At 35.9% G+C, this 25,051-nt stretch overlaps 1 protein-coding gene across 10 annotated transcripts in view; it reads right to left on the bottom strand.

Annotated features, from left to right (window-relative positions):
• Positions 1–25,051, bottom strand: part of GTDC1 (glycosyltransferase like domain containing 1) — a 424,620-nt gene that overhangs the window by 393,264 nt on the left and 6,305 nt on the right. Inside the window, exon 1 of one of the 10 annotated variants that reach the window (XR_012517767.1) lies at positions 6,440–12,817. The exons of the other annotated variants lie outside the window; for them this stretch is intronic. The gene's annotated coding sequence lies outside the window, so the exon portion shown is untranslated. Of the gene's footprint in view, positions 1–6,439; positions 12,818–25,051 lie in introns of those variants that run through there. 10 annotated transcript variants of the gene reach the window in all.

Raw genomic sequence — 25,051 nt, 5'->3', positions numbered from 1 at the left:
TGAGCAATTCTCCTGCCTCAGCCTCCCAAGTAGCTGAGACTACAGGCGTGCGCCACCATGCCCAGCTAATTTTTGTATTTTTAGTAGAGACAGGGTTTCACCATGTTGACCAGGATGGTCTCAATCTCTTGACTTCGTGATCCACCTGCCTCGGCCTCCCAAAGTGCTGGGATTATAGGCGTGAGCCACCACGCCCGGCCGAGGCACTTTCATTTACATAATTTTCATCTGACCATCTGTTTACTAAAGACTAGTACACTGAAAAAAAGAAAGAAAATGGGAGTTTTTTCTAGCCAATTGCAATGCCAACGTTTTAATCTTTATTTTAAAAAAATAACTAAGACCACAAAGTCCTTACAATATTTTTTATATTTCAAGTACCATTACACAAAAAACACAGCTATGCAACCTAGCAAAAAATATGTATCTTTTTTGTTTTGTTTTGGTTTTATGTTGTGGTTTTTTTGGGTTTTGTTTTTGTTTTTGTTTTTGTTTTAAACAGAGTCTCACTCTGTTGCCCAGGCTGGAGAACAGTGGCATGATCTCAGCTCACTGCAACCTCTGCTTCCCAGGTTCAAGGGATTCTCCTGCCTCAGCCTCTCAAGTAGCTGGAACTACAGGTGTACGCCACCACGCCCATATAATTTTTGTATTTTTAGTAGAGACAGGGTTTCGCCAAGTTGGCCAGGCTGGTCTCAAACTCCTGACCTCAAGTGATCCACCCGCCTTGGCTTCCCAGAGTGCTGGGATTACAGGCATGAGCCACTGCGCCAGGCCTAATATCTTCAAGAAAATTAACAAACTTTGCATTTCCTTGCTGGTAATTATTTCCTAAACAGCAATTCCAAAGATGCAAATAGCACAACCTGAATTCACAGAAGAAAGTGAATCATCCATCTTATTAAACAGGGGATCAGATATAAAATATACCCATAAGAGGCTGTTTTTAAAAGCACTACCAATGCCCATATGCTTTTTGGAGGAAACGCAAGTATTAAACTTCAGATTCCTCAAACAATGGCCTCAAAGTTCTAATCAAGACCTCTGACGGCCATTACCACTCCTCCAGGAGGCATGTCTTTTTTATCTTTTCAGTGCCAGCACAGGCACATCATGGGTTCTCGAAAAATATTTTTTGAAGGAGTGACCTCAGTGAATGGCAGTAGGTATAAGTAAGTGGAAGAGTGTATAAAATTAAGCAATGATGACTTTCATTATCTGAAGGACTATCTGAAAACAGACTGCTCAGTTAGTGAAAGCTGTGCTAGGCAAAGTACATTTGGCCCTCCCTGATTTATATACCTAGATATAAGCCTCTGAGAACCTTAAAGAGCTACCACACATCCAAGTGCTTCTCCTCTACCTACAATGGCACTCATCTCCACACTTAGGGTACACAGTAACTATGTCTACCAATTGTATACAAGTCATTGAGGGCTTACTTGTGTTTACTCCATGCTACCACAAATACTGTTTATCCTCAATTATGTGTGTGTGTGTGTGTGTGTGTGTGTGTATATACATATATGTGTGTGTGTGTGTGTGTATATATATATATATAATTTACACTATAATCAACCAGAAAATTTGATAGATATATAAAACAACAATTTTCAGACAGTGGACAACAATGGCAGCAATAAACTATGATCCCTAAAAGAAAGGGAAACCCTATGATTGCACCAATTTTCTGCCTGGAGGCACTCTCTGCATCATAGTTGGAGATAATAAGTACATGGTGGTTCAGATGAGTTGAGGAAACAGATACCAGCGTTTTAGGGAGCCTGAGGCAGCTCAAATTTGTAAGTTATAAGTACATAAAATACACAAGGTACATAAGTATATATGTCTGTTGACTAAAAGATATTAGCTAGTAGAGTCATAAAATAAGTAAAAAGAAAGATATGGATTACACTGGAGAATGAGTGGGGTAACCAACTCAGACTCCCTATAGCAATCTCCCTATCTTTACTGAACACTACAGAGGGGAAATGAATGAATCTTTATTTCTATCTGTTCCCTAACCTAGAATTACAGTCATACAGAAAGGTGTCTCTTAGGAGAGCATGTTATTTAGACAGTGCACTCATATCATAAGCTTATTACCTCAACAAGCCACACTGAAGATCGGGATACACCTGCTAAATTTATCTATAGTGTCTATTTTAAAGGTTGTTTCAATCAATATTCAATATGTATTTACAGAACATCAACTATATGCCAAATTCTAGGCCAGTCGTAACACTGGCCTATGGCAGAATCAAAGATGAACACAGCATTCTATGGGCTTACAATGTAGTAATAAGCATTTGAAGGACATTCAAGAACTATAAAACAGTAAGAAAACTAGAAACTGTAACAAGTAACTAGACCCTAGTAAGAAAAGCAGCACAATGCCTGGCGCAGTGGCTCAGGTCTGTAATCCTAGCACTGTGAGAGGCCAAGATGGGTGGATCACTTAAGGTCAGGAGTTCAAGACCAGCCTGGCCAACATGGTGAAATCCCATCTGTACTAAAAATACAAAAATTAGCCAGGCATGGTGGTACACGCCTGTAATCCCAGCTACTTAGGAGGATGAGGTAGGACAATCACTTGAGCCTGGGAGGTGGAGGTTGCAGTGAGCAGAGATGACACCACTGCAGTCCAGCCTGGGGGACGAGAGCAAAACTCCATATCAAAAAAAAAAAAAAAGAAAAGAAAAGAAAAGAAAAGAAAACCACCACAATAATGAAATGAGAGACTTTGAAGAATGGTGAGGCTTTTGACAGAGAGCACTGAAGACAGGCTTTCGGCAAAGGAAACATTATTACCAAAGAAAGAGAGTCTAGTAAAGTAATGCTGGCCAAGACATTGAAGTACTGTGTTAAGTATAAAAAAGCAAAAACTACAGACTGAAGACTTACTGGAGAGGCCCTTAAGTACCAAGGTTAAATATTAACACCTCCTGTGAATATAAAGATGATTTCTTTAAAAAAAAAAAATTGTTTCAGGGGATGAGAGAGCCAGTGAAAAGTGAAATTGGCCTCAATATGGACAAAATAGTGGAGGAGGAAAAGAGAAATTAGGAAAACTAGGAGAGGAGCATTTTCAAAAATCTAAAGCACAGAAGTCTGCATAAAATAATTTAAAAAGAAAGAGATGTCATCAAGAACAGGGTTGAAATATTCAACAATTTTTTGGTGGAATATGTATAAATAAAAAACTTTTTTAAATATATGCAAAAACTTTTGTTTTTTTCTTAAATTTCAATACTAAAAAGGGAGTAACAGGGCATTTCCAATATTGGCTTTGATGATGTAACTAGCACCAGACTTGTCCACTTCACACCATAATCAATCAGAACATTTGATAAATATATTAAACAACAATTTTCAGACAGTGGACAATAATAGCAGCGATTAACTATGATCCCTAAACGAAAGGGAAACCCTATGATTACACCAGTTTTCTGCCTGGAGGCACTCTCTGCCTCACGATGGGAGATGATAAGTACATGGTGGTTCAGCTGAGTTGAGGAAACATCAGAGTTTTAGGGTGCCTGAGGTAGCTTAAATTTGTAAGTTATAAGAATATAAGGAACAGGAGCTAAGAGGAAGGTTCACATGCACAGGGTTCCATGTGTACTCTTCTGATGAACATTCTAAGATTCCATGAGACTGGCAAAAGAACAAATATGAGAGAATGATAACCTAAACACTTTCAAAAGGCCACAGAAGCCTGGAAGACAGGCAGACTTAGAGGGACTTCACTGACCATGCACAACATTCAGGAGAGGATACAGAAGAATCACACCTTAGTAATAAGATTAATTTACCTCTATAGTAAAAGATACTCAAAACAATCCTAACAAACAAAAACTAGCCCCAAGAAGATCAAATTGATTCACAAAGAATGTAAACTGCCTGCTAAAATTGAAACTCTTTATTAAAAGACAGTAAAATCAAGACATTCAATAACACAACATTTACAATGCCCATCAGCCAACCAAAAATTACCAGACATGTAAAGAAAAATGTGACTCATAACTAAGACAAAAATCAGTCAATAAAAAATAGATTCAGAAATAACAGATACAATGGAACAAGCATACCAGTATAGCAAGTACACTAAACAATGAATATACTAAAACAGTACTTGACTATGTATTTAAGAATTGTTTTCATGGAAACAGGATCTCTATATATTGGCCAGACTGTCTTGAACTCCTCACTTCAAGTTATCCTTCCACCTCAGCCTCCCAAAGTGCTAGGATTACAGAAGAATTTATTTCTAAATGTAACATGATAGTAAATAAAGGCTATTTTAAAAAGAACTTCCAGAGGTAAATATAAACTTTGTAACTTAAAATACAAAGACATAGATGAGAAATTCTGATTTGACTTGCATTTCACAGCAGTAAATGATACTGAGAGCATCTATGCATATGTCTACTGGCTGTGAGAAAATGTCTATTCAGATACTTTTCCTGTTTTTGAAATGTGTTGTGTTTTGATTGTTAAATTGTAAGAGTTCTTTATACATAGTGGATACAAGTCCCTTATCACAAATATGACTTATAAATATGTTCTCGCATTTTGTGAGTTGGTTTTTTTTTATAGTGTCTTTTGAAGTATAAAGTTTTTAATTCTGATGAAGTCCAATATATTTATTTTTTCTACTGTCACTTGTGTTTTCGTTATCTTGTATAAAGGCTTTGCCTAACCCAAGAACAAGAAGATTTACTCTTATGTTTCCTTTGAAGAGTTTTATAGTTTTAGTTCTTGCATTTAGGTCTATAATCCATTTGACATTAATATTTTAATATACAGTATATGAAAGGGGTCCAACTTTATTCTTTTGCTAGTGGATACACAGCTATCCCAGCACCACCTGTTGAAAAGACTATTCTTGCTCTGTTAAATTGTCATGACACCCTTGTTAAGCATCAATTGAAGATGAAAGTCAGGGTTTAATTCCACGCTATCAATTATATTCCGGTGACCTATACATCTATCATCATACCACTATCACCCTGTTTTGGGTACTGTAGCTTTCTACTAAGTTTTGAAATCAAGAAATGTAACTCCTTCACTTTTTTTCTTTTCCAAAGTTGTTTTGAAAATTATGAGTACCCTAAATTTCCATGTAAGTTTTAGGATCAGCTTTGCCTTTTCTGAAGAAGAAAAGATGTGATTATAAATGGAATTCTTAATTTTACTTTTGTTCACTGCTAATTAGAAATATAATTGATTTCTGTATATCGCTATTATAACTTGCAAGCTTGCTGATCTCATTTATGAATTCTAATACATTTTAGTGATTCCTTAGGATTTTCTATATAAAAGATCATGTCATCTACAGATAGAGATAGTTTTACTTCTTTCCCATTCTGGATGCCCCTTTTTTTTTTTTTTTTTTTTTTTTTTTTTCTGAGAAAGTCCCATAAAATAATGAATAGTGAAAGCAACATTCTTGTTCTTCTCCTCTTTCACCATTAAGATGTTGTCTGTGGTTTTTACATAGATGCTCCTTCCCAGGTTGAGGAAATGTCCTTTTTATACTTAGAGTATTTCATTATTTTAAAAAGTGTCAGATTTTGCCAACTGCTTTTTCTGCATCTACTGAGAAAATCAAGACCTTCATACCAAATTCGGACAAAGATATTACAACCCTATTCCCAGGTTTTAGTCAGCTCAGGTTTGTATAAAAAAGTACTACAAACTGGGTGGCTCAAATAACAGGAATTTATTTCTCACAGTTCTGAAGGGTGGGAAGATCAAAATGGCAGCCAATTCAGTTAGCTGGTGGGGGCCCTCTTCCTCACTTGCAGATTGGCTGCCTTCTCACTGTGCACTCACACCAGGGAGAAAGAGTGAACTCCAGTTTCTTCTTCTTCTAAGAGGGTACCACCCTCATGACCTCACCTAAACCTAATTACCTCTCAAAGGCCTCAATTCTGAATACCATTATGAGTTAGGGCTTCGACGTAAGTATTTTGAGGTCACACAGTCCATAAGAGCCCCCCAAGAAAAAAATGATAGGCCTCATAAACATATATCCACAAATCAATAACAAAATCAAACCAAATCAAATTTTAAATAGTAAAATAATATATCTTCCATTGATAACATAAAACTCCATTTAAAAAAATGGAGTTTATCACAAAAATGCAAAGACTGGTTTAAGATTCAAAATCTAATCAATAAAATTCACCATATTAACAAGTTTTAAAAGAAAATACACATGATTCACCCTATAGATTCCAAAAAACATTAAAACAATATTCAACATTCATATGCAGTATAATAAAAGCTTTCAGGATTCTTAGAATAAAAGGGAACTTGCTCTACCTGATTTGCGACATCTGCAAAAAACTTAGAGTTAATATTACACATAACAGTGAAAGTCTGAATGCCTTCTCCCAGAGATTAGAAACAAAGCAAGGATGTTAACTCTCACCACTTCTATTTAACACTGCACTAGTCTGTGCAATGTTAACAGTGTCCTAGTCTGTGCTTCAACACTGTCCTCATTTGTGCTGTAAAGAAAGAGAAGTAACAGACACTAACATTAGAAAGGAATAAAACTGTCTTTGTGATTAACAAGATCATATATATAGAATATCCTGAGAAATTCACAAAAAAGTCAAAAGCATTAATGATTAAATTACCAAGGTTCAATATACAAAAATCAATTATAGTTCTGTATAGAAACAAGGACAAACTGTAAATTTTTAACAGCATTTTTAATGGCATTCAGAAATATAACTCATATCCTATTCTCTTAACACAAATTTAATAAAAGATACAAGAGATTAGTACACTGAAAACTACAAAACATTACTGAGAGAAATGAAAGAATAACTAAATTGAGGAATACTATGTTCATGGTTTAGAATAATTCAATCATTTAGATGTTAATGTTCCCCAACTGACCCATAGAATTCACACAACAAAAATTAATATCCCTAGAGGTATTTTGTATAAATGTACCAGCCAGCTATATAATTGATATGGAAATAGAAGACTTAGAATAGCTAAAACAATTTCAAAAAAGAACAAAGTCAAAAAAAACTTGTACCATGTGATTTTAAGATCTACTACTAAACAGTGTAACGCTGGCATGATAGACATATAGATCAATTTAACAGTGCCCAGGAAAAAAAATCCCACACATATATGATTAATAATAATAATTATTATTATTATTTAGAGAGTCTTGCACTGTTGCCTGGGCTAGAGTGCAGTGGTGTGATCTCAGCTCACTGCAACCTCTGCCTTCCAGGTTCAAGCGATTCTCCTACCTCGGTGTCCCAGGTAGCTGGGATTACAGACACCTGCCACCATGCATGGTTAATTTTTTTATATTTTTGGTAGATACAGGGTTTCACTATGTTGGCCAAGCTGGTCTCAAACTCCTGAACTCGTGCTCTGTCCACCTCGGCCTCCCAAAGTGCTGGGATTACAGGTGTGGGCCACCATGCATGGCCATGGTTAGCTGATTTTTAACGGAAGTTTCAAGGTAATTCAAAAAAAAAAAGAACAGATGGATATACAAGAGAACGAACCTTGATCCTTACTGCACACTATACACAAAAATTAACTCAAAACAAATCAAGAGACCTAATGTAAAAGCCAAAACTATAAAACCTGGAAGAAAACACAGAAAATCTTTTACGGCATGGTATTAATCAAGGATTTCTTAGACATTTGCTGGGTGTGGTAGCTCATGTCTGTAATCCCAGTCCAGCCTGGGTAACAGAGCAAACTTCGTTTCAGCAAAAACAACAACAACAAAAAAGATTTCTTAAACATTACCAAAAAAAGGAAGAAAGAAAGAAAGCACAGATCACCAAAGAGAATGTTGATAAACTGGACTTATTCTACAGACCAAGAGAAAACATCATACCAGTATACACCCAATAGAGTATTTGAATTTAAAAGAATTATATCAAGTGCTGGCCAGAATGTGGAGCAAATAGAACTTTTTCATACATTGCTAGTGAGTATGGTACAATCACTAAAGAAAACAATTCTTCAAAGCAATTTCTTACAAAGTTAAGCATAAACAAACTCAGCATATAAAACAGCAATTTTACTACTGGGTGACCAACCCAGAAAAATTAAAGCTTATTTACATAAAGGCTTGCACCTTGAATGCTCATGGTAGTGTTATTCACTATAGGCGAAAACTGTAAACACCCCAAATGTCCATGAACGATACATGGATACGCAAATTGTGAGCACATTTATACAACAGAACACTATTCTTCACTGAAAAGAAACAAACTAATGAGACATACAATAACATAATAAGCATCAAAAACATCATGCTAAAGAGTATATAATGTGTAATTCTATTTATTTGAAATTCTAGAGCAGGCAAAACTAATTCATAGTGACAAAAATCAGATCATTAGTTGCCTGGAGATGAGGAAAAGGGAGGAGTGACTGCAGAGAGACACAAGGAAACTTTTGAAGTGATGGAGATGTTCTGTACCTTGATTTGAGTAGTTACACGAATGTGTAAATTTGTCAAAACATTAACTTGTACATGTAAAATAAGCACATTTTGTTATATGTAAAATATGCCAATAAATATGATTTAACTAAAAAGAAGTAACATTCAGCCATTTGGAAATAGCATCATTCCCGAAAGGTATCAATAAAAGACAAATCAACCTAACTACAGGTTTCCCCTATGTAATAAATCTTCGATTGTCTTTTATCATTCAATCAATTATGCATTAAGTGCCAACTGTGTGCCAGAAATGACTCCAAGTCTGATGCTACAGGAGTAAACAAAACATAAAATTATTTGTACTCATCAAGATTTCATCCTGAAAGACAAAGACAGATCATTAAACGTAAAGCAAAATATACAGTTGGTTTATTTGGGAAAGCAAATGACAAACATAAAGTAGTTGCAGGGAGAGGGACATTTTAAATAAGATGACCAAAGAAGGTTTCACTAAAGATGCAACATTTCAAGAGCCAAGAAAGATTAGGGAATAAGTTAAGCAGTCATCTGGGGGATGTACATTACAGGCAGAGGGAACACCAAGTGCAAAAGCCCCAAGGAACAATATGGTGTCAAACAAGAATGGGGAGTAATAAACAGAGTCAACAAGCCAGGTATGAATAAAGGGTAGGTAAACAGAGAGTCAAAAAATGAGGTTGCAAAGGGGGCAAGATCATATGCAGCCTTATAAGCTACTACGAAGAATTTACCTTTTACATTGAGTGAGAAAGAAAACAAATGAAGCTCTGAAGAATGACAAGATTTAACTTATGTTTAACCCAAATATTCTGGATACTACATTGAGACCAGACTGATGTGGTGGGTTTCAGGTTGTGAGACGAAGCTGAGACCAGTCAGGAGGCTACTAAAATAATACAAGTAAGAAATGATAGTGGCTTTGGCCAGGAAGTAGTAGAGGGAGTGAAAGGTGATGAGATTCAAATTCTAAACGTATTTTCATGGTAGAATCAACATGAACTATTGGCAGATGAACTGTGAATGTGAAAGAAAAAGAAGGGTCAGGGATGACTCCAAGTTTTTCATTTGAGTAACACCAATGGACTCAGATGGCTAAGATTAAAGATGGAACAAGTCTGGGTAAAAAGATCAGCTCAGTTTTAAGTATTTTAAGATTTACATTCCTTTAAATATCCATATGGAGATGTCATAAGACAGCTGGATATGTGTCTAGAGTTCAGAGAAATAAAGACTTTATTTATTTATTTTTGGCAAAGTAAATCACTGGATATGATGGTAAGCACGTATGTGAAACTTTTAGGAAATAATCCGTACTTGATTTTAATACATCAGGGCTTCAGCACTGAGACTAATGGATTGTTTGTGTGTTTTCTGATTTACATAAATCCATACAAGTCTGCTAGGCACTTCACACCTTTATTTTTACTTTCACATCTGAAGTACCGCAATATGGATAGATAAGGTGTGTATTTAAGATAATAACATGAACAGACACATTCCTGGAGCCATAGCTATTTAAAAGTGACACTAGCATCAAGATACTGATTCTTATTCTGGGGAAAGCTTTAGAAAACAATCACTTGTTATGAAACTAATTGCACTGCCAAGTGCTTCTTAGGATATGTAAAACTCATCCATCTTCTCTACATTTTACTCTTTTAAATCAGGGAAGGTAATAGACTTTGTGATTAGACTTAGAAGTTTGGTTTTGATGCTTATAACCATCTAGGTTCTAAAGTGAGTAAAGTTTCCAATTTGATAATGCACGCTATAGCTCATAAAGAAAGACATATTGCACATTACTAGAGAACTGCAAAGATGACATAAAAATACCAAGAATCAACTGGAATTACAACATGGGCAAGCAAGCTTAATTGATGGTTGAAAGCATTGTTTAAAAAGTAAAATTACCATTTGTCCACTGTGAATGGGCAGTACTTCTTCTCAATTGCCCGTTCCTAATTCCATGGCTTTGTTTATTCCCTCATGCCAGAATGCCTCTCTTCCTACTTGATATCCTTTTGTTCTTCTGTGATCCAGCCCAAAGTTGGCCTCCTCCACAAAGACTCCTCTGAACCCCAGTGGTATTCATGGTATTCACTGTTCTTTCTAAATTCCCATAGTAGTTCTTCCCAAATTCCATAGCCATTTACACATTTAAAGCTCCTGTATCATTCTGCCATGAATTAACTTTAGCTATTTACACGAAAGCAGATGCTCCCTGAAGACAGAAAAAGTCACAGCCATCTTTGCCTTCCATGAAATGCCTAGCATAGTACCTTACATACTCTGTTTAAGCACTCACTAAAGGTTTATTCAACTAAACACGAGATCCTATTAAACTAAAAAACTGGTCAAGTGAACTGACCTCAATGGAATATATGCTTTCGAACATACTTTTATAGATCTTACTTCTCCATCTCTCAACAACCCAGATAAATTCCATTACTTTTCTCATTCACTCTTAAGTGACTTCACAGCAAAGTGGTCATCAATTACAGTAAGCAAAAAGGTGACCCCTCCATCTTGCATAGCTCCCTACTGTGGGAGTTACAGTCTTTTTTTTCTTTTCTTTTCTTTCTTTTTTTTTTTTTAAATAGAAACAGAGTCTATGTTGCCAAGGCTGGATATGGACTCCTGGGCTATGATCCTCCTGTCTCGGCCTCCCAAAGTGCTGGAATTACAGGCATGAGCCACTGCACCCAGCTAAGAAATGTATTTTTAGGCCAAACCCCCATTATCCAGCCCACATTCCCTTCACATGGCAAGCAGCCCTCCTTAGCAGGATCCATCCAGACAACTCTAGCCTGGTTACCTCCCACCGTGACCAGTTGCACCACAAAAAAAGTCATGCCTTCTTATCATACAAGATGGACACATGCAGATTCCTCCACCTATAGCTCTCTCACTCAACATGCCACCTCAGCTGACTCTGGTCAGTCTACTCCCCTCCAGGAACAAGTCTATGTTCAAGTGTGCTCTAAACTCTCAGAAATGTCATATGATATGGGTTAGGCTTTGTGTCCTCAGCCAAATTTCATTGTAATTGTAATCCCCAGGTATCAAGGGAGGACCTCAGTGGGAGGTGACTGGATCACAGGGGTGACTTCCCCATGCAGTTCTCATGATAATGAGTGAGTTCTCCTGAGATCTGACGGTTTTATAAGTGTTTGGCAAGTTCCTCCTTTGCTCAGTCTTCTCTCTCACCAGCCACAGTGTAAGATGTGCCTACTTCTACTTCCGCCATAATCGTAAATTTCCTAAGGCCTCCCCAGACATGCAGAACTGTGAGTCAATTAAACCCCTTTTCTTTATAAATTATCCAGTCTCAGGTATTTCTCTATAGCACTGTGAAAACGGACCATAATCATGTTTTCTCAAAAACTCTCTGGAAGGTGCCACTGCAGCATAAGGAAACAAGATTCTGCAGCTCACTAAACATCCAGACAAACTACATATCAGTCTACACTTCTGGCAGACAAATCCAAATCCTAGGCTGGAAACAAAAGGTCCATTTGGGGACAAACAGGGAAACGTCACAAAACTACTCCCCACTAGATTAAGAACTCCATCTGAATGACACTTTTAATCACTCTTCTAATTTCTCCTATATGGGAGAAACAGGTGTTGCAGGTGAACCAAGTCTACTCTCCTTTACTAAGCCCCACCTCTCTCCTTAGAAAGCAGGGTTACTTATTATCCTTGGTTTCAGCTTTGGAGCTTTAGCAAAAATATTGAAACAAACAACTCCTAATCATTATTCTATTACCAAAAGTGTAATCCCCCTACATTTACCACTTACCTATTATGAGACTTCTCATTTTAAGCAACTCAATGTGAAATACAGATTTACAAAAAAATGAGGGGGGAAAGCTATTGAGTAAACACATCAAGGAAAAGGAAAAAAGGAGATTCTTCATCTGGTCATACAAATTTTATCTTAGAGATTAGTATTATTCATATTTAATTATATGTACATTTCATGAAGAGCCAACTGTTTACAATGGAAAATACACATATTAGAATTCAAATTAAAACATGCTATCTACAAGATGAAAATTCAAAATTCTGTACAACCAACCAGGTTAGTAACTACATATCTACTTATGAAAAATTTCATATCTACTTAATAATCAACCTTATTATCATTAAGGTTTTTAAAAAAATAGATATATTTTTAAAATATACTAGATTTCAGCTATTACATGAGAAATACTCCCACAAGCTCTCTGGCTTTATAAAAATCATTTAGCACAAACCAATATTTATTTTTGGTTCAAAATAAAGACATCTACAAACTTGCACTAAAAACACATGGTAGAAATAGCTATAATCATTTAGGAAAAGTTACACATATAAAGTTATATATTATAAATTTATAAAATTAAAACATACCAATCCTATGAAAGAAAAATTTCATTCTTAGGTATTTAACTCAGAGAAAATAAAATACATGTCCATAAAATGACTTATGCAAAAATTCTGTTTATAGTAATATGATTTGCAATAGCCAATCAATAGAAAAACAGTCAAATGCTCATTAACTGAAGAATGATAAACAAATTACAATAAAATGAAACACTGCTCAGCAACATAACAGAAAGAACCACTAATACATGCAACAACATGGATTAATCTCAAAAACATTATGTTGAGGAAAAGAAGCCAGATACAAGAGTATATACTCTATGATCTCATGTATATGAATCAAGAACAGACTAACCTAATCTACGGAAATAGAAATCAGAACAGTGGCTGCCTCTGGGAAGATGAGGACAGGGAAGGTATGACAGAAACCGTGCATAAGGTAATTTCAGGGATGATAAAATGTTCTTTTCTTGAGTGGGGGACAGTCAACATAAGCATATACATATGTCAAAATTCACTTAAAAACCAGTTCATTTTACTGGATATAAATTATACTCCATAGAGTTAATGTATTTATTTGAGAAAGAGTCTCGCTCTATCACCCAGGCTGGAAGTACAGTGGCTCACTACAACCTTAACCTCCTGGGTTCAAGTGATTCTTGTGCCTCAGACTCCCAAGTTGCTGGAATTACAGCCACACACCACCATGTCCAGCTAATTTTTGTATTTTTAATGGAAATGGAGTTTCACCCTGTTGGCCAGGCTGGTTTTGAACTCCCAACCTCAGGTGATCTACCTGCCTCAGCTTCTCAAAGGGCTGGGATTACAGGCATAAACCATCGAAATGGCCCATAAAGTTAATTTTTAAAGTCACATCTGATACCTTACTTCTAGAGGATGGCAAGGATAGCCAGTTAGTGTAAAAAAGTGTAATCTCCTGCCCAAAAGCTGAAAGTAATATCGATAATAATCATGACAAACTTAGAGCCTAAGTCAGATTCTAAATCACAAATCCAAGTCGCCCAATATCATAAGATATAAGGATAAGTCCAGCCTATAGAAACATGCATAAAAGTTCACAGAACGAATGGGAACAATCAGCATGTCTTTTCTTGGGAAGCCATTACCTAAACTAGCTGGTCACCTTTGAACCACCGTAAGATAGGAATACAACTTCATGCTAAAGATCACTTGTTCTCTCTCATCTAGTATTTTCTCTGTCTCCCAGCAATCTTTAGCAGCTCGCTCACATATTTCAGTAACATCTATTTCTAAATCACTTTTCTGCTCTCTCTTCCCAAGTTGTCTCCCTTTTTGAGTAAAACTCTTCTTAAGACTGTCATATTTCACTCTTAAATATCCCTCCTACTTTTTACCTCTGTCCAACTGTCTCATTTGCTTGCTTATGACCTGTTTGCCTGTAAACATTTATAATTCTCATTTTAATGAGCTTCATGATACCATTATTCAGTTATCACCCCTGCATCCCAAACTGTTTGGTAGTCAGCTCTGTATCAGATGTCTGCTTGAATCAGCCCTCTTTCAAGTACTTGTCTGCAGATTCTATTTGGAGTTGATCCAATTCAGCTTACGATACATACCAGTTTCTGTAGTAGCTCATGATCACCTGCTTTCTGTATATTAATTTTGTACCACGGCATCACCTACACCTGAAAAAGCAGCTATACACTACTTTACTAATAATAAAGGTAACCTATTAGATGGTTGAGTTCTAGTGTCCAGATAAAATATTTGCAAATGTGTCACTGCTTCTCAAGGAGGCTCCAATGTCATTCTACAAAACCAACATGAAGTCACTCATGTTAAAAGCTATTAATCTTAAAACCCTCCTACATGTATGCTGGCCTTTCAGATTTCTTTTCTATTTATTAATAACTTATCAGACAATCACTGGACAGAAAAGGTCTCTGCACAGTATAAGGCACTAGCTGTAGGATTCACTATTTCATTCTTACTAGCCTCTGTGTACACCATTTAACTTGTTTCCTCATAAGGAAATTGGGATAATTGCACCTGCTTTCAAGATTTTGGAAAGCCTTAGATTTTATGCAAAATGTCTTAACGTCTGGCATGTAGGAGACTTTCACTAAATAGTTCATAATGATAACAAGTCACTCTATTGCATTGCTATACTTACTCTAGCACCCTTATCAACCCCAAAATACAGTGTTCATCTACAATCTTACTATCTATCATGACACATTTAGATCTCATTCTCCCTTTTATGCTCTACTCATTTCCCAATGCCTGAAATAGCCTCACTTTCTCCATTCAAAGAATTACCTCCGACTCTCTTTAAAGAAAAACAGCTTTAACCAGGGATTTTGAGTTTAGAGGGAAAGGTGGTTAGAGAGGCACTCATTTAAATAGTCCCTCCTATATTAAAATGAATACAGTAAATTGGTATGCAGTAAGATCTTCAAGGTTAAAAAAAAAAAAAGAACAATAAAACGAACGTACACCTACTACACCCTTAACTCACATTAATTTTTCTCCAAAATCTTCTCTGGAGTCCATGAAAGCCAGGATCACTGTCTTCCTCATATACTATAAATATCATGACTAAATGAGTCCTTTGTAAAACACACTGGAGAAAAAGATAAAACTAATGAATTCTCAAGGCTCTTTCAAATCCCAATGTTTTGTCATTTCAGAAAGCAAGTCATGAGAACTCATGAAACAATGGCGTAGAGGAAGATAAAACTAAATACTCTTTTGACCTGATACAAAACTAGTTTTGAACATTTGGATTTTTCTTCTTGATTATATTCAACCAATCAATTAATGGTTCAAGAACCATCTAAAAGATGTTTTTTTGCAACTGTGTTCTCAAATTCAATTAAATGACACTATGCACTCTAAAATGAACAATTTTTTCATACTCACTTTTATGAGATGGCTCTCAATTTTAATATAGAAAGATAAACTTAAAATAACTTCAGTCTATCAATCCGTATTTACGTATTCATTGGCATTATTATATTTTGAGAATGGTTTGCCTTAAAAGGAAAAAAATAAACTGTAATCTATAGTATTCACTGTCCCTTTCCCCTTATTGAAGGCTTCCAGAAAGGCCACGATGGAATTCTTAAATAGAATGAGACATCAATGTTAAAACCACATATTTCTTATTAAACTTACTTTATAAGGTAAAAAGGTGCTTGCTGCTCTATTTAAATAAACACACACATACGCATGCGTCCACACACACACACACACACACACACACACTCTAGTGGTCCTTCCTAAAGTGACTTATATTTAAAAATGGCAAAGCTTTCCAAGTATTAATCAAAGTAATTCCAAATTCAGTTCTCAAGGTAGTTCAATTATGGCACAATAAATGAATGATGGCCTTTAATTCTAAATCTCTGAGTTTTAGAATCCAGAACATCCCTTTCATTCCAGTTCAAAAGAGTTTAAGGTATTCAAATGCTACAACACACCTGTCTTTCAGTTACAGGCATTGCTTCAATGAAAAAAACAGCTTAAAACCCATGAAATGAAATCAATTCCACATAAAGCTATTGTAAGAGTCTAATCTCTAATCTGACTTGTAAATTAGATACATGTAACTTCCAACATCCGGCAACCTGCAGATCTTTTTCCTAGCAGGATGGCAATGTTAGTTGCACTGCACTCTAACCAAAAATATGCAGTGGTGGCAGTGGCGCACTGACAAACTGAACAGTATATTCTTTGAATAAAGATTTCAAGGTAAGTCATGAGAGAACCTTTTGCTGTTTGTAGATGAACTGTATATACTATATAAAATAAAGTAATCTATGGTTTATATCTAAGCTGTAGAGGTTTTATTGAATGCTAAGATTTTGAAATGTTGAAGATTCACTGAGGAAAAAAATGGGATTCAACACTGAGAGAATCCACCCACCTCATTTCCCAGCACTGCTTTCAAATCCTCTATTACTAGTATAAATAGTATACCAAAAGCAAGGACTCTCGACCAAATAAAACATCAATTTGATTCAGAGAATACTTTAATGCTTTAGTTTTCTTCTGATTCAATACTTCTAAAAAACAAAAATACATAGGTTTATTTTCAGTTTATACCTGCTCGCCAAATCATTTAAAGTGAATTTAGTTAATAGGTCTAAAAATATTAATTTATGAATTCAACTCTTCTATTCACACTAATACTATACAGTATGATTTTTCTGCTGACTATTGAAGAGTCTACTGAAAAGGATGTTTTCCCAGAAATTTCTGAGTATAGTAGTTTTTTGCAAATAGAAACATATTTTAAATACTCTAGATCGGGGCAAAATTTCAAGAATCCCCTAAGCAAACACTTCCATGTGAAAATCATAGTCCTGAAATCAACCCTTTTAGTAAACAGATGTTTTTCTTCACTGTATTTCCCTTAGAGTGAGATAACCCAATACTAAAAGGTGATAACTATAAAAGTTTCATAAATATACCATCTTTAAAGTTTGATTAGCAAAGAAATTACTACATATCATTATGGAATGATAATATAATATACATTCCCGAAGTAAAGCTCAAATTTACTTCAACCACACCAACCAATACCACCAAAAAATTTTTCTTTTTTTTTTTTTTTCAGTCCTGAAGTCCTTGGAATCACAGGAGGGCTTGGTGCCATATTGGTGTCACACTCTGCCAGTCATCCAAAGAATATGCCAGAATTCTTTTTCAACTCCTTTGTCTATTAGTGCATCACTGGACCCAGCAGGCGGCTCACCAAGACAATTTCAGTAATGGATTTTGGCTTTCTGTGCATAATAGATGACAATCTTAGGAAGTATCCAGTTTGTTTTACATCTGAGAGATTTGAACCTGCTGCAGATGTCACATCTAAATTCTTAGATGGATTTTTATCATCAGTGTCACCTATAAAATAAGACAATGTCACCAACAGCATTTTCCTAGAAAACACATATTTCAGCACTGCTAAGCTTTCGGCATCATGACTGATAGTATCTTATTTGCCTGAAATGGATCAACAAACTATTGCCTGGGGACCGAAATCCAGCATGCAACCTGTTCCTGTACATCTAGGATCTAAGAATGGGTTTATATTTTTAAATGGTTGAAAAAAAGTGTTTTAAGAAACCTAGTATTTTGTGGCATATGAAGATCATCTGAAGTTAAATTTCCATTTCCATAAAGAAAGCTTTATTGGAACATGGCTATGTTCTTTCATTTACGTATTTTTCTACAGCTGTCTTCATGCTACAGTGACCAACTTAAGTAGGTGCAACAGAGTTCACAGGATCCATGAAAACTAAAATCGTTACTGTGTGGTCCTTTGCAGAAGTTTGCCAACCCATGGATGATTTTTTTTTTTTTTTTTTTTTTTTTTTGATGAGTAGGTAACGTGATATCTAGTGTATGTTGCACAAAGAACCTAAGTGGAAAGACTACGTTTCCCTGTCTTACTTCTATCCATTCAACTGACAAGTATTTGTTGGGCCAGACCTGTTACTCCAATGCAGACAGCTCTAGTCACTTTACTCTCCCTTTTGGCTGTCTTGCCTCAGTCCAGCGTGTTAATATTTACTTTGGGCAGCAAGCGGACAAGGAGCTCACCTTCAAGTCAAATTCCAGTTCACAAACATTGGCCTGCTCCATGTCCCCAAACTCTCCTGGTTCTGAATTTCTTCTTTTTATCAACCATTCTCTGTAATGGACTTCCTGTACTAGACATCAGTCTGAAAAATCTGTATTTTCTGCCAGAGACACTTGGGCAATGGGCTGAGTTACAGCATTCTTTAACTGAACTATGCCAGCTGATCATCAGTTCTATCCCTGCTCTAACAGCCATCCTGTATGGTGGATTTGTTTTGGGTCACCTGTGAACAGTCTGTAAATTCCAACATTCCTCTTGGCTTCTACTATTCCTCTGGTCACGACTGCCCCTGAAGTTCATCACTTTTCCTTTTACATTGAAATTTCTGGCCAGACTCATTCAACGTTCCCAACTGGCTGTCATTTTGTTATTTGAGTTCAGTTCACATAACAAGGGCCCTAGAAAATTGTATCTACATAGATGGATTCCCCAACCTAGAAACACCCAACTTAGAGCATCTCTGATTTTTTAGCATCTGCTCCAAATGAGAATATATCACCCCCCCCCCACCAACCAAGTAGCCTCCAGAACATCCCTTTTTTCCCTCCACCATTGCTAGTTGGCCCAAAGTTTCTATACTTGCTTCATCTGAAAGCGTTACCTATCACTCACCACTGACATGGGATGCCCAAGATATCTATGTCTCTTGAGCATTGCTTCAAAACGCCTCTCGTGCTGTCACTAAACCTTTAACATCCCTGTTTCTGCTGTGAGGGAAAAAGGAGAGTTTCCTGCCACTGCTGGACTGCAATGGAGAAATATGTTTGGCTAGATTTCTAGAAGTCAAAAGTATTATTCCACACACACAAAAAAAAGATGTTAATTAGTCCATAATGAGGCTGAAATGCTCATAGTATTAATGGCACTACAGAACCCATCTATAATTCATATTACATTGTTGCAGATAGTTAATTCACAAATGCACTCATAAATTGTAGATTGACTGTACTAGAAAATAGCTTAAAAAATGTCAGGACAGATTAGCATAGTGTATGGACTTCAAATAAATGGGTTTTTTGTTTGTTTTAAGAGACAGAGTCTCACTCTGTCACCCAGGCTGCTGAATGCAGTAGCACAATCATTGCTTATTGCAGCCTCAAATTCCTGGCTCAAGAAATCCTCCCACTTCAACCTCCCGAGTAGCTGGGACCTACAGGTGTGCATCATTACCCCTGGCTAATTTTTTTTTTTTTTTTTTTTTTTTGGTAGAGATGGGGTCTGGCTATGTTGATCAGGTTGGACTCGAGTTCCTGGGCTTAAGCAATCCTCCTGCCTCTTCTGAAAAATGAGAGTCACTACAACCCTGAAGTAATGTGCCATGGTGAATAGCTGCGAACCCGCATGTATACCTCACAACCTACAGAGTGGTAACAAACACGAATAGCCTGACAAGAATGACCATTAACCGTGTCTCAATTTGGCATAGCAACCACACAGGTAGCATCCGTTTTAAAAACAAAAACCTTCTTACCCTATGAATATTTGGAAAATGTCACAGTAGTCCACTAACATGTTCCTATAAGCAGAAAAAGAGACTAGAGGTATGTTAAGTCCATATTCCAAAGGAACACTCAAAAGACTAAAACTTTAGAACTTTGTTCATTTGATGAATCTAGACTTCTTTCCTTAAAGACTGAAACAGTTTTCCATCTCTTTAGTCAGGACCGCTTTGTGTTGTTAAAAATTACTGAGTAGTCCCAAGAACTTCTGTATGTGTAGCTTAGAATTAACAACATTCACCATTTTAGAAATTAAATTAGAAAAAGTTAAAGTATTTATCAATTTATTTTAAAAATTTAATAAGCTAACATATGTAATAAGACAACACATTTTAGGAAAAACTATTGCTTTCAAAAACAGAAAAAAGCTTTGTGCAAAAAATTATGTTGTTATAAAAGCTTTGCAAATTTCTTTCACACCTAACTTAACAGAAAACAGCTGGATTCTCATATCATCGTCTACATTCAATCTGTTGTGCTATGTTGTTTTGATTGAGCTACATGAAAAAAATGGCCTCACACAAATATGTAGTGAGAGAAAGAGAAGTATATGTATTAATATTAATAATCCAATCAGATTAATTGTGGATGTTAGTTTTTGATACTACACCAAAACTTGACAAGTAGGAGTTTTTTAAGGGTTAGTCAAAATACGGAATCTCACACACGTGAATTCTTTGTATTCTGTTACTTTCTTTTTGAAAAGATCTTTTACCCATAATTTTGTAACACTGGTCACTTTGAAAATATTGGCTCATTGAGACATGTAGATCTTAAAAATCTTCACAGATTTCATCATACAATAACAAAAACTCACACTCATTAAAATCACCACCCATCTCATCAGGAAAATCTTTAAGTACTGGGAAGCTGACAATGGCATAGCAGGTAACACAAGTTTTCTAAAATTGTAATTTTCACTTGAAAGTTTGAATTTTATCATTGGCAACAATACTGTCAGTTGTTTTCCTTGAAGTGACAGGCTCACTTTGTTCATTTTCAAGAAAATGACTGCCAACTTTCTAAGTCTAAATAATCACAGTTTGTCTGGTATTCATTCTTTCAAGTAAAAATGATGTTTCATGCAAAATTTGGCTAGTTTCACTAGCAACTCAAAAAAAAAAAATCACATACGGATTTTTCCTCTAGACAGGCAATGTACTCTGGATATGCAGCAGAAATGCAATTTGCATATTTCCCATCTCTTCACACCAAATATTAAAAACAATGTATACTTAAAGGTCAAAATGTAATAAATCAGCAATTGCTATCACTTCATTAAGGACATTCTTAAGTGAAAGTGGCTTTTTCTTTTTTTCTGTGAATGCACAGCTGTGAAGAATATCATGATTACTAGTACAGTTTGATCCCACGGCCATTTAATTTCTAGGATGCCTAGTTTCAACCATCGTTGCTTTTTATACCAGCAGGACAAAAGCAGTAGAAAAGGCAGAAAGTTACTCTTACTATGGTAATAGTTTTCACCTCATGGACACCCCTGAAAGGGTCTCAGATATTCCTGGGGATCTGTACACCACAATTTGTGAACTGTTATCTTAAGGAAACTCTAAGAGCTATGAATGAGTAAGTCACCATCCCCAAATCCATAATGAATATCCCCCCGTAAAAATACTAAATATCTACATGAATTCTTGAACTCAAAATTGGTCTAATTTGTTTATATAAATAATAGCAATGAATATTTAGTGAGCACTTACATATATAATCTTATTTAATCCTCTTACTAAACCTATCAGTTAGCTGCATACTTATGCCACAGATAAGGAATCTTGTGATGAAGAAAGATGAAGTTACTTGTCTAAAGTCACAATATTCATTATTTATTGGATTCAGGCATAACCAACTATTTTGCATACCTTCCTCTTAAGTCTTCACAACCACCTTTTCATTATCCTTACTACCCTTTATTGTTCTTTACATCTCTATTCTTTAAATCTTCATTACTAATTTTACAGACTAAAGTTTGAATCAAATAGGTAAAATATCCTGCCCAAGGTTACCCAAGTGGAAAGTGACTGATAGACAAGTCTGTCTGACTCCAGATAGACAACACATACTCTGCCTTGCTATACCACACAGGAGTGTATTATTTGTATATAAATAGACTGACAACTACAAGAGTCTTCTATAGTTTTAAAGTCAATTGAGTAAGACCTCTATTTGGAAAGATTTTTACTAACTTGATTACCTCTGTCTTCAAAAAGTACAAAACCTAATTCCTTTTAAAATGATATACTTTAGATAATTAATTCACACTATTTGAAAATGACAATAGACCAATACAACTAAGTTACTAAAAAAAAAAAAAAAAAAAAAAAAGATAATACTATGAAAGACGAATCCCCCCATTAATACGAGAAAACTGAAACTCAGAGCAGTTACCAACTAACTCCCTGCAAAGGCTTGCTGCTCATAAATGGTACAGAGTCAAAATCAGTCTGGACTGACTGTGAAACTCAAAATCTGCAGTTACACTGCCTGCATACATTTAAGAAGGCCTCAAGCAATGACCAAGGAATTCCTCACAAGGTCTGGATACAGAGCCTGCTGATACCATACTCACCTACCCAAGGTAATCAAGATATGAATTATCTTGTGTCTTAAAGACCAAGAGGTGAAAAGGAAGATGGTGCACACTGAAAATAACAAGCCATGTTTTCAGGTGCTTTGAGAAAAGAAAAAAGTAAATTCACTTATAAGGTGTCAGCACACATCTCTGTGGCTGAAACAAGCTTGCTTCTATTTAAAAAACAAAACAAAAAAAGCCTAGAATACAATGTCATCACACCTACACAGGCTCTTTACAGATTACACAACAGCTTTCAGATGCCAGGAGCCCAGGAATGCTGCAAACCTTAGTAATTTGCAGCAGATAATCATTTTCCTAAAATTCCAATCAATCTACAAAATTTTCAAGTTAGGACCTATAAAGATTAGGCATCACGCCCCAGCCTTTTGTTTCTATTTTAAGGGCCTACACTGCAAAAGTGCCGCTTAATATTTAAATCCAAAAAAGGGCAGAGAAGGAATCATGGTTTATCCATCTCAATTTGCTCAACTTTTAGGAATTATAAACATCCTGAGATTGGACAGAGGAGTATGGCTTTAATTTCAAAAAAAAACTTCTTGTATTCTTAAGGAGTCACCACGACGTTTGACAGGAAGGTGACAAAATGGAAGGCTGTGGTGTACCACCTAAAACAGCAGGCGCAGTACAGTAGAGAGATGAGCAATTATACTCATCACAGAATACCACACTCTGGAATCCTACGTAGCAAAGAAAAAAACAAAACTATAGAGCACCTTCACCTCCTTTAATCAATGACTCCTAACATGACCTAAAAGAATCACACTCTAGTAATATAAAAGCAGCTGACAGATACATATGTACGGCTGTGGTGTACCACCTAAAACAGCAGGCAGTATGGGGGAAGAGATAAGCAATTACACTCGTCAGAGAATACCACACTCTGAATTCCTATGTAGCAAAGAAAAAACAAAACTACAGAGCAACTTTACCTCCTTCTAGCAATGATTCCTAACGATCTAAAAGAATCACAATCTAGTAATGTAAAAGCAGCTGACAGATATATAGGAAAAGAAAAAAAATCAAGATTGAGGTCATATCCCCTGACATGCATCATTTACACTAAAGATTCCCCAATTTATCTGAATTGATTTCATGTACCTCATTTCATTCAGAAAATTGAAATTTTCCTATTAGAGTTGTAAAGTGTTTACCTCCACATAATTAGTAAACTGTCCACTTAAAAATACCACTACAAAAATTACCACCTCCTTGCCTCTACACATATATACGTACTCCACTACCATTAAAAGTATAAGATTTTGGCCTTCACAGGAAATTTAGTTCAAAAGTCCTCTTTTAAAAATCAGCACAAGAAATTCTACAAAAAAAGTTATGGTCATTACCTTTTTAATACAGAGTGTCTGCATTACTCATTAAAGACATGGTAATTTGGGTGTTCAATACACAACTACTATTCTGAAACCAAATTAAAGGTTTAGACTACTAAGAGTTTGACGACTTGCCTCAATATAATAACTGGGATCGTATAGAGAACAAAATCAAAGAGGTCTCTCTTTTTTATGAGCAGGCATTTAAGGGCCTTTTAATGAGAATTTACTTTTTAGTATATAATTACTAATCAACAAAAATAGGGCCATTAAACTCACTTCTTCATAATAAAACTTCTAATTGTAAGAAATATAATAGATACATATTAATCAAATTCAGGAAAAACTGAAATGTCCAATGCCTTACAAGACAACACAGTGAAAATAATGTACCTTTTCTTAAATGTCCTGTCAGGTGACTGATGATGCCATTTTTTATATGGATAAGCCTATAATTTAAAGCACACAGACTCTGTAGTACTAATGATGGCAATGAAATGTCTAAACTTCTGGAATGAATTTTAAACTTCTATATGAACACTGGCTTCCCACACTAATAATAACAGAACTTACTATTAGGAGAAATTTATATCTAACCTATATTTATCACCTGCCATGTGCCAGGAACTGTACTGAGTGCTAAGGACACCTCCAGGAACTGGACAGATTCAGTCCCAACCCTGAGGTACACATGGTCTACAGGTAAAGATAGATAATGACCATGCTCAAGGAACGTGTAATAGATACCAGTGATGTTATTTTATATACACCCACAAAGAGAGAGAGAGAAAGATGAGAGAGAGATTCCATTTACAGTTCCTGGCTCATAACTACCACAGCCCTTGATTCAGGCTTTTGGTATAATGTTAGGTGTGTCAGGCCTCAGGGAACAGCCTCTGACCTTCTCCTGGCCCAAGGCAGGATTCTAATTGCTTTTCCCATGCTCGGCCCCCAACGCATAGAGGATCCCACACTACACCTGGGAGGAAGGAATGCTATCATAAAGCCTCCACGAAAAACAAAAAAACTTGATTCAGAGGGCTTCAAGATAACTGAACACATGGAGGTTCCTGGAGAACAGTGCACTCAGAGATTACATGGAAGCTCTGTGCCCCTTCCTCCATACCCTGCCCC

This window comes from Saimiri boliviensis, chromosome 5 (assembly GCF_048565385.1).
Source record: "Saimiri boliviensis isolate mSaiBol1 chromosome 5, mSaiBol1.pri, whole genome shotgun sequence".
Taxonomy (NCBI): Eukaryota; Metazoa; Chordata; class Mammalia; order Primates; family Cebidae; genus Saimiri; species Saimiri boliviensis.
The sequence above is the reverse complement of the archived record's forward strand: the minus strand, read 5'-3'. Positions and strand labels throughout refer to the sequence as shown.